Source organism: Panthera tigris, chromosome A1 (assembly GCF_018350195.1).
Source record: "Panthera tigris isolate Pti1 chromosome A1, P.tigris_Pti1_mat1.1, whole genome shotgun sequence".
In the NCBI taxonomy this organism is placed as follows: Eukaryota; Metazoa; Chordata; class Mammalia; order Carnivora; family Felidae; genus Panthera; species Panthera tigris.
The window spans coordinates 20,781,130-20,790,613 of NC_056660.1; positions in this window are offsets into that span (position 1 = coordinate 20,781,130).

Sequence of the window (9,484 nt, forward strand, 5' to 3'; positions counted from 1 at the left end):
ATTAAAAAAAAAGAAGAAGAAGCTGCCAAATGTTTTCCAGAGTGCCTGTACCCTGGAAATTTGGCACACCCACCACCAATGTATGGGAAATCCACTGCATTATTTTAAACACCGAAAACAGTAAACCACATCTAGCGGCAAAAACAAATAATGCTACAGTCTCAGGATGGACTAATATTAAGGTATTTAAAAATACTATTTAAATACATTTAATAGACTTATAAAATCCCACTTAATGCAATTTAAAAATTCAAATATAAGTAGGAATAAGTACAGTTTACTCTTACATGGCATGGGTGTAACATATGCAGATTATTCCCGTAAATACAGAGCAGTACTGTAAATGCAGTTTTTCTTCCTTATGATTTTCTAAATAACATTTTCTTCCCTCTAGCTTACTTTATTGTAACAATACAGTCTATAATACATATAACATACAAAATATGTGTTAATCAACTGTTTATGCTATTGTTAAGGCTGCTAATCAGTGGTAGGGTATTAATAGCTAAGTTTTGGGGGAGTCAAAAGTTATATGCAGGTTTTCAATTGCACAGGAGTCAGCTCCCCTAACCCATTTTGTTCAAGGGTCAACTGTATAACCATATAAATATACATTACGTATATATGTACACATGTACACAGACACAGACATAATTGGAAAACTGGTGAAATAAAACTCTGAGAAACATAAATTAAAAATCTGGATTTTTTAATTCTTATTTTCTGAATTTTCTAGGTCAGCTATGCGCTTTTATAATTTAAAACTGTTTCTTTTAATTAATTAATGATCTTCCCACCAAATCAACATCTCTCTTTTTAAAAAAAAAATGATACATATGAATGTATCATTATTTATTCAACTTATGATCTAATTATACACGTTGATGAGTTTTCCAGCTTTTTGACCCTCAAACAATGGTATAAGAATCCTTGATTATATAGCCTTATACTCTGATGACTTTATTTCTATGGGAGAAATGCTTAAAGGCAGAACTGATAGGTCAAAGAATATTATTTTTACTTTAATCTGCCAGATCACTTTCCCAAAAGAAAACATTTCATATTCTTGAGAGCAATTTATGAGAACTACTTCCCCACATACTTTTTCCTCTAGATGTTATAAATTTTGGGCATTTTTGCCAAATGCAAAATGCAAAATGCCAGATGCATGAAAATGACATCTTGCTGTCGCTTTGATTGGTATTTCCCTCACGTGTGATCTTTGCGTCTTTTCATTTGTCTGTTGCCCATCTGATTTCCTCTTCCATCTAACCTGTTGATATACTTTGTCCAGTTTAAAGCAGGGTTACTTAGTTTTTCCTTATCAGTTTGTAGGATGTTTTAATATAATATGGACATTAACCCCTTGACCATTACATGTATCACACATATTTTCTCCCTATATGATTTGTTTTCCACTTTGTCTATTGCCTTTATCCAAGCAAAAGTTTTTATTCTATAGTCAAATTTGTCAATCTCTTGGACTTCTGGATTTCTTATGTTGTTTAGAAGTCCTCCCAACCCACATGCACACACACCCACGGTTATACAAAGGGTGTCCTAAGTTGCTTCTAATATTGTAAATATTTTATAGTTAATTCCTTAAATTTACTTTTATTTTTATATAATAGTCTGTATACACAGTACATGGTAAGCATCTACACAGATGGGAGGGGAGGGGATTATTTTCTTACCAATTTAAAAGGTCAAATTCCCATATGAACTTAGAATTATTCCTGAATTCACCATTAGGATTTATTTTATATATCTATTTTGTGATGCTGATACCACACAATTTTTAAAAACAGTTTTATAATAGATTTTAATATCTGATAAAGCAATTTTCAAAACTGCCTTCATGTTTCAAGCACACGTATTCTCTTACATGAAATTTAAATTTAGCTATATCCATGATATATTAGGTAAAAAAATGTCATGCTGCTGAACAGCATATATTGTATGATTTTATGGTCTAATAAACAGAAAACACTGGAGGCAGAGGAAAGGGAATGGAGGGATGGTGTGCATATGTGTGTTTGCATTAGTTTTTACCAACATAAAGAAAAGTCCAGAAAAAAGATCACAAAACCAAGCTGTCAACATTGGTTACCACAGAAGGATAGGATTAGGAGGTGTGGAGATTGGCCTTCTCATCCCCACTCCACCCAGTTGTTGGGTCGCCTTGTGGTTTGGCTTTTTGCAAGAATGCCAGTTTGAAAGAAAAACCCAATTAAATATTTCAAATAAATAAAATGTAGTTACATTATTAGACCTGGAAGAGACCTCAGAATTTATTTCTTCCAACTCTTACCCAAATAGGAGTCTCTCTGGCAGTATCTCTGCCAGATGGTCCTCCAGACTGTTTAAAAATGTCCAGAGATGCAGAGTTCTCTTATTTTTGCTCAGCTGCCTGCTGTATCATTGGAGAGCTGTAATTGTTGGAAGGCTCTTTCCTATCTTTATTCAAAATGTGTCAGTTCCTAATAACCACTCAGGTCTGTCTTCTGAAGCAAAAGAGTATGAAGAAGACTTTTGCTTTGTTTAATTGTGCAACCCACTATGAACTTGGCCAATCCTTCAACTGTGTTGATGGGTGTTGCTATACATGTTTTTAAAGTGTATCATGTACCAAGAACTGTGTCATTAAGCATTTTCGTGGATTTACTTAATTCTCACAATAGCCTAATGATGTGAGCTAGCAAATGATGATACCAAGACTCAAATCTAAGTCTGAGGATCTAGGGAAGATGGAAGAGTAGGAGGACCCGAAACTCACCTTGCCCCATAGATACAACTAGATAATTCTTCTATCAGTCTACGTAACCCAGAGAACAACCCACAGACTGGCAGAACAAACTCCACAACTAAAGGCAGAGAAGAGGCCACATCAAGTAGGGTAGGAAGGGCAGAGACATGGTGAGGAGCTAAATCCTGCAGGTCTGCCCCCACCCCCACCCCCCATCAGAGGAAGAGAGGGAGCCAGGGATGCAGAGAAGTAAGAGAAGTAGAATCACACCAGGGAATTTGCACAGGGAGGCTTTAAAAATCAGAGGGACTGAATTTTATGAGTTCAGCAGGACTTAAAGCCTGGTACTTTAAAAATCAGCAGCTTGGCTCTGGGAGGGCAATAGGAAGCTCAGCCCCCACCCTTAAAGAAACAGTACAAGAAACAACCAGGGAGATACAGCTTAAAAACAGTAGTTTGAAAAATTCCTGGGACATACAGGAGATACAGTTAATTACTAATCTCAGAGTTCACTGAGGGACTAGTCTAGGAACAAAGGAGCTGGCAGTCACCACTTCCCTCCCCCAGCCCCCAGCATAATCACACAGGAACCTGCTCTAACAAGGGTGGCTCAGGCATTCACTACCTAACTTACATACACTGCACTCTGCCCTTCCAGCTTGGCCTCTTTGCTTGCCTCCCAGTGCTGCAGGCCCCCTCCCCCAGAAGACCCAGCACAAACTTTCCAATACTGTGACTCCTGACCCCTGTGGAAGACACGCACACCTTGTTAAAACTGCACCTCCTGGCTGCCTGTGCTGTGTACAACAGCCCAAACTGCCTGGGTCTCTACAGAGGCTGTGTGTCCCCCGTGGAAGAGGACAGGCACCGCCTTGTCAAAAGTCAAAGCCCATCCCACTACTTTTAAGAACAAGAGACTAGCTGAATTTCCTAACACAGAGAAACAGACACAGAGAGTTAGGCAAAATAAGGAGATGGAGGAATATGTCCCAAATCAAACAACAAGACAAAATCACAGCAAGAGACCTGACTGAAACAGAGATAAGCAATATGCCTGATGAAGATTTTAAAGTAATGATCATTAAGATACTTACTGGATTTGAGAAAAGAGTGGAGAACATCAGTGAGACCCTTAACACAGAGATAAAAAAAAGAACCAATCAGAAATGAAGAACATAATTATTAAAATTAAAAATACGTTTGATGGAATAAACAGCAGGCTAGAAGAAGAAGAGGAATAAATCAATGATCTTGAAGACAGAGTAATGGAAAGTAATCAAGTTGAGCAAGTGAAAAAAAAAAAAAAAAAAGAAAAGGAATTACACAAAATGAAAACAGACTTACCGAATTCAAGCATAATAACATTCACATTATAGGGATCCCAGAAGAAGAAGAGAGAGAAAATGAGTCCGAAAATTTATTTGAAGAAATAATAGCTGAAAACTCCCAAGTCTGGGGAAAGAAACACATATCCAGATCCAGGAGGGACAGAGATCTCAGAACAAAATTGACCCAAAGACATCCATGCCAAGACACATAAAATTAAAAAGGCAAAAAGTAGTGATAAAGAAAAATTTTTTAAAGTAGCAAGGGAAAAGAAGACAATTGCATACAAGGGAAACCCCATAAGGCTCTCAGAAGAGTTTTCAGCAGAAACTTTGCAGGTCAGAAGGGATTAGCATGATATATCCAAAGTGCCAAAAGTGAAAAGTCTGCAGCCAAGAATACTCTATCCAGGAAGCCAATCATTTAGAGTAGAAGAAGTGATAAAGAGTTTCTCAAACAAACAAAAACTAAAGAAGTTCATGACCACTAAACTAGGCCTACAAGAAACATTAGAGACTCTTTGAGTGGAAAGGGAAGACCATAAATGAGAGTATGAAAAGTAAGAAACACAAAAGCAGTAAAAATAAGTGTATTTGTGAAAATCAGTCAAGGGATTCACACACACAAAAAAAGGATATACAATATGACAACATATATCTAAAATATGGAGGGGAAAGAGGAGTAAGAATGGGTTCAAACTTAAGCAACCATCAACTTCATGCAGATGGCTATATGCAGAAGCTGTTACACACAAACCTAAGGGTAACCACAAGTCAAAAATGAGTAATAGGGGGCAATTTGGTGGCTCAGTCAGTTAAGCATCCAACTCCTGGTTCCAGCTCAGGTCATGATCTCATGATTCATGAGTATGAGCCCTGCATCAGGCTCTGCAGGGTGGAACTTGCTTGGGATTCTCTCTCTCCCTCTCTCTCTTTGCCCCTCCCTGACTCATGCATGCGCTCTCTCTCTCTCTCTCTCTCTCTCTCTCTCAAAATAAATAAACTTTTAAAAAAATTGTCTGAAAAGGAAAACAAAAATGGTAATAGATACACAAAGAAGAAAGAGAAAGCAATCCAAGTATATCAGTAAAGAAAACCAGCAGACCATGAAAGAGAGCAGGAGAAGAAAAGATTGGAGAAAAACTACAAAAACAATCACAAAACTAGTAACAAAACGTCAATAAATACATGACTATGAGTAATTTACAATTGCACCAAAAATAATAAAATACCTAAGAATAAACTTAACCAAGGAGGTGAAAGATCTGCACTCTGAAAACTATAAAACATTGAAGAAAGAAATTGAAAATGACACAAATGGAAAGACATTCCATGCTCATGGATTTGAAGAACAAATTTTGTTAAAAAAATCTATGTTACCCAGAGCAAACAATCCTGAAATTTGCATAGAACCACAAAAGACACCCAATTGCCAAAGAAATCTTGAAAAAGGAAAACAAAACTGAAGTAATCACAATTCCAGACTTCAAGTTATATTATAAAGCTGTAGTAATCCAAACGGTATGGTACTGGCACAAAAATAGACACATACATCAATAGAACAGAATGGAGAGCCCAGAAATAAACCCAGAAATAAACTCATAACAATAAGGGCAATTAAGGAGGAAAGAATATGCAATGAAAAAAAGTCTCTTCAACCAATGGTGCTGGGAAAACTGGACAGGTACATGCCAAAGAACAAAACTGGACCACTTTCTTACACTACACACAAAAACAAACTCAAAATGTGAGACTTGAAACCATAAAAATATTACAGGACAGCATAGGCAGTAATTTCTCTGCCATCAGCCTTAACTTTTCTAGGTATATCTCCTGGGGCAAGAGAAATAAAAGCAAAAATAAGCTATTGGGACTACATCAAAATAAAAAGCTTCTGCATACTGAAGGCAACAAGCAACAAAACTAAAATACAACCTACTTAATGGGAAAAGATATTTGCAAATGACATATCTGATAAGGGGTTAGTATCCAGAATATATAAAGAACTCAGAAAACTCAATACCCAAAAAAGGAATAATCCAATTATAAATGATCAGAAGACATGAGTAGACATTTCTCCAAAGAAGACATCCAGATGGCCAACAGACACACGAAAAGATGCTCAATATCACTCATCATCAGAGAAATGTAAACCAAAACTACAACGAGATATCACCTCACACCTCTCAGAATGGCTAAAATCAGAAACACAAGAAAGAACAACCATTGGCAAGGATATGGAGATAAAAGAACCCTTGAGAACTGTTGGTGGAAATGTAAACTGGTGCAGTCACTGTGGGAAACAGTATGAAGTTTCCTCACAAAGTTAAAAATACAGTAAAACCTTGGTCTGTCAGCATAATTCATTCTGGAAACATGCTTGTAATCCAAAGCACTCGTATATCAAGAACCACTGCTCAGTTGTGACATGTCACATGCTACTCATATTGCAAGACATTGCTCGTTTATCAAGTTAAAATCTATTAGAAATGCTTGTTCATCTTGCAGAACACTCACGGAACAAGTGACTCACAATCCCAGGTTTTACCCTATGACCCAGTAATTGCACTACTGGGTATTTACCCAAAGAATATAACACTAATTCAAATGGATACATTCACCCCTATGTTTATAACAGCATTATTTACAATAGCCAAGGTTAGGAGCAGCCCAATGTCCATCAATTGATGAATGGATAAAGAAGATGTGGTAGATACATATGCAATAGACTGTTATTCAGTCATAAAAAAGAATGAAATCTTGCCATTTGCAACAACACGGATGGAGCTAGAGAATATAATGCTAAGCGAAATAAGTCAGAGAAAGACATTTCCCTCGTGTGTAATTTAAGAAACAAAGCAAATGAGCAAAGAAAAAAAGAGAGTGAAAGAGAGAAAGACAAATGAAGAAACAGACTCTGAACTGCAGAGAACAAACTGATGGTTACAGAGTGGGGAGGATGGAGGGATGGACACAAAAGGTGATAGGGATTAAGGAACGAACGCACTGTGATGAGCACAAGGTGATTTATGGAAGTGTTGAATTACTATATTGTACACCTGAAACTAATAAAACACTGTATCTTAACTGGAATTAAAATTTAAAAATTAATTAAAAAAATCTAAGTCTGGCTGGCTCCAAAGACTATAATCTAACGACTGCATTGCATTACACTTCACTGCCCCTCTGTTATAATATTATGGGATTTTTTTTTTTTCTAGCACGAACAAGGCTGCAATGAAAATCCCTGGGCTTGTGTCCTTGGTACATGTCCCTGAGGTGAAAATCCAGTTCACAAGATATGTATGCCATCAGTTCTATAAGATACTACAAAATTGGCCTTACAATGTAGCTGGCCAACTTATACTTTTAATCTTAACTTTCTATGAGTAGTTGAATAATAGCCACAAGGATATCCAGATTCTAATCCCTAGAACCTGTGAATATTAGTTTTATGGCAAAAGGGGCTTTGCAGAAGTGATTAAGGTACAGAGAGGTTGAAGGAAATTTGACTAAAGCAATTTAAAAAAAATCAATGTGATGATGGAAGCAGAGAGAGAAGAGATGATTCAGTTTGAGGGAGTAGTCACAGGCAAGCAAGGAATACAGGCGATTTCCAAGAAGCTGGAAAAGGCACAGAAACAGATTGTCCTCTAGAGTCTCCAGAAGGAACCAGACCTGACAACACCTTGGTTTCAGCCCCTTAAAACTATTTTTGGATTTCTGACCTCCAGAACTATAGGAGATTAAATTTGTTTTGATTTATGCCACAAAGTTTGCAATAATTTGTTGTAGCAGCCACAGGAAACTGATATAATTTCTAAGGCAGTTTTTAAAAAATCATAAATATGCTGAATTGTATTTATTCATTTTTTCTATGCATATTTCATCTTCTTGGTTAATATTCTGAATTACACTGATGACACTGATGGATTTTCAATATCAAATAATCCTTACATCTCTGGGAAAAATCATACCCGGTCACGATGTATTTTTAAAATACATTGTTGAATTCCATTTGCTAATGTTTTGCTTTAAATTTTTGTACCATGTAAAAATCTCTTCTCGTTTTCTTCTACTTTTTTTTTTAAAACTTACTTACTTACTTTGAGAATACAAGCAGAAGCAGGAGAGAGAGAGAGTCAGAGAATCCCAAGCAGGCTCCGCCCTGTCAGTGCAGAGCCCAACCTGGGGCTCAATCACCCCCAAGTGTGAGATCATGACCTGAGCTGAAACCAAGAGTCGGATGCTTAAATGACTGAGCCGCCCAGGCGCCCCTCGTTTTCTTATTTATACTAACATTTCTTATTATACTAACATTGTCTGGTTGCACTGAGATTACTGCCCCAGTAAACCCTCTAGCACGTCCTCTCACGACATTTCAACTTTTTTCTCCCAGAGTCTTTTCCTAATAAATTGTTGTCATTTAAGTATCCCCTCCTCTTGTATTGAGATAATTAATTTTTTTAAATGCAGTGTGTCCATCCTTTCATTTAGTAAAAATTAATTAAGTACCAAGGTGCCTGGCTAACTCAATCAGAGGAACATGCAACCCTTTATCTCTGGGTTGTGAGTTTGAGCACCATGTTAGATGTAGAGATTACTAAAATAATAATAATAAGTGAGTAAGTAAGTACCTTTTGAGTACTTAATTTAAAACGTAAGCACATAATCCACTCCCTCAAATAACGTGCTGTCTGATGAAGAGAAAGACATATAAGGAGAGACTAATGGAATAAAGCTATCTCTTTAACAAAATATAGAAGAAACATCAAGAACAAAGGAGAACCGATAACCATGCAAGGTACATATCCTCTGCCTGGCCACAATTTCTGTCCCTTTCATAGTTCCAACTCACACTCCTCTGCAGAAATTGTCCTTGGTCCTCTTTAAGATTGATTCCATCAGCCACATTTCCACTAGACAATCTCCTAATTTCAGGCAGTCTGCTCTATCTTCCTTCATGACTACAGCACCTGGTCAGTTGTTCAGAAGGACTTCCCTGCCACCTTAAAAGTTTTCATCTTCAGAGGCAGCTGGGTGGCTCAGTTGGTTAAGCGTCTGACTTCATCTCAGGTCATGAACTAGCGGTTCGTGAGCTCAAGCCCTGCCTTGGGCTCTGTGCTGACAGATTCTGTGTCTTTGGATTCTGTGTCTCCCTCTCTCTCTGTTCCTCCCCTCCTTGCTCTCCCTCTCTCTCTCTCTCAAAAATAAATAAAGACTAAAGAAGTTTTTGTGGTTTTTTTTAATAAAAAGTTTTCATCTTCAGCTCTCTCTTTCCTTTCTAATCCCTAGAACTGGGTGCCTTCCCTCCTCATGGCCCTCAAACCCAGGTTCCTTCTACTATTCATCTTCTCAAATAAAAATGTCCTCAACTCACCATCTCCCCAAGAAAACTGCCCTCTACTCGTTC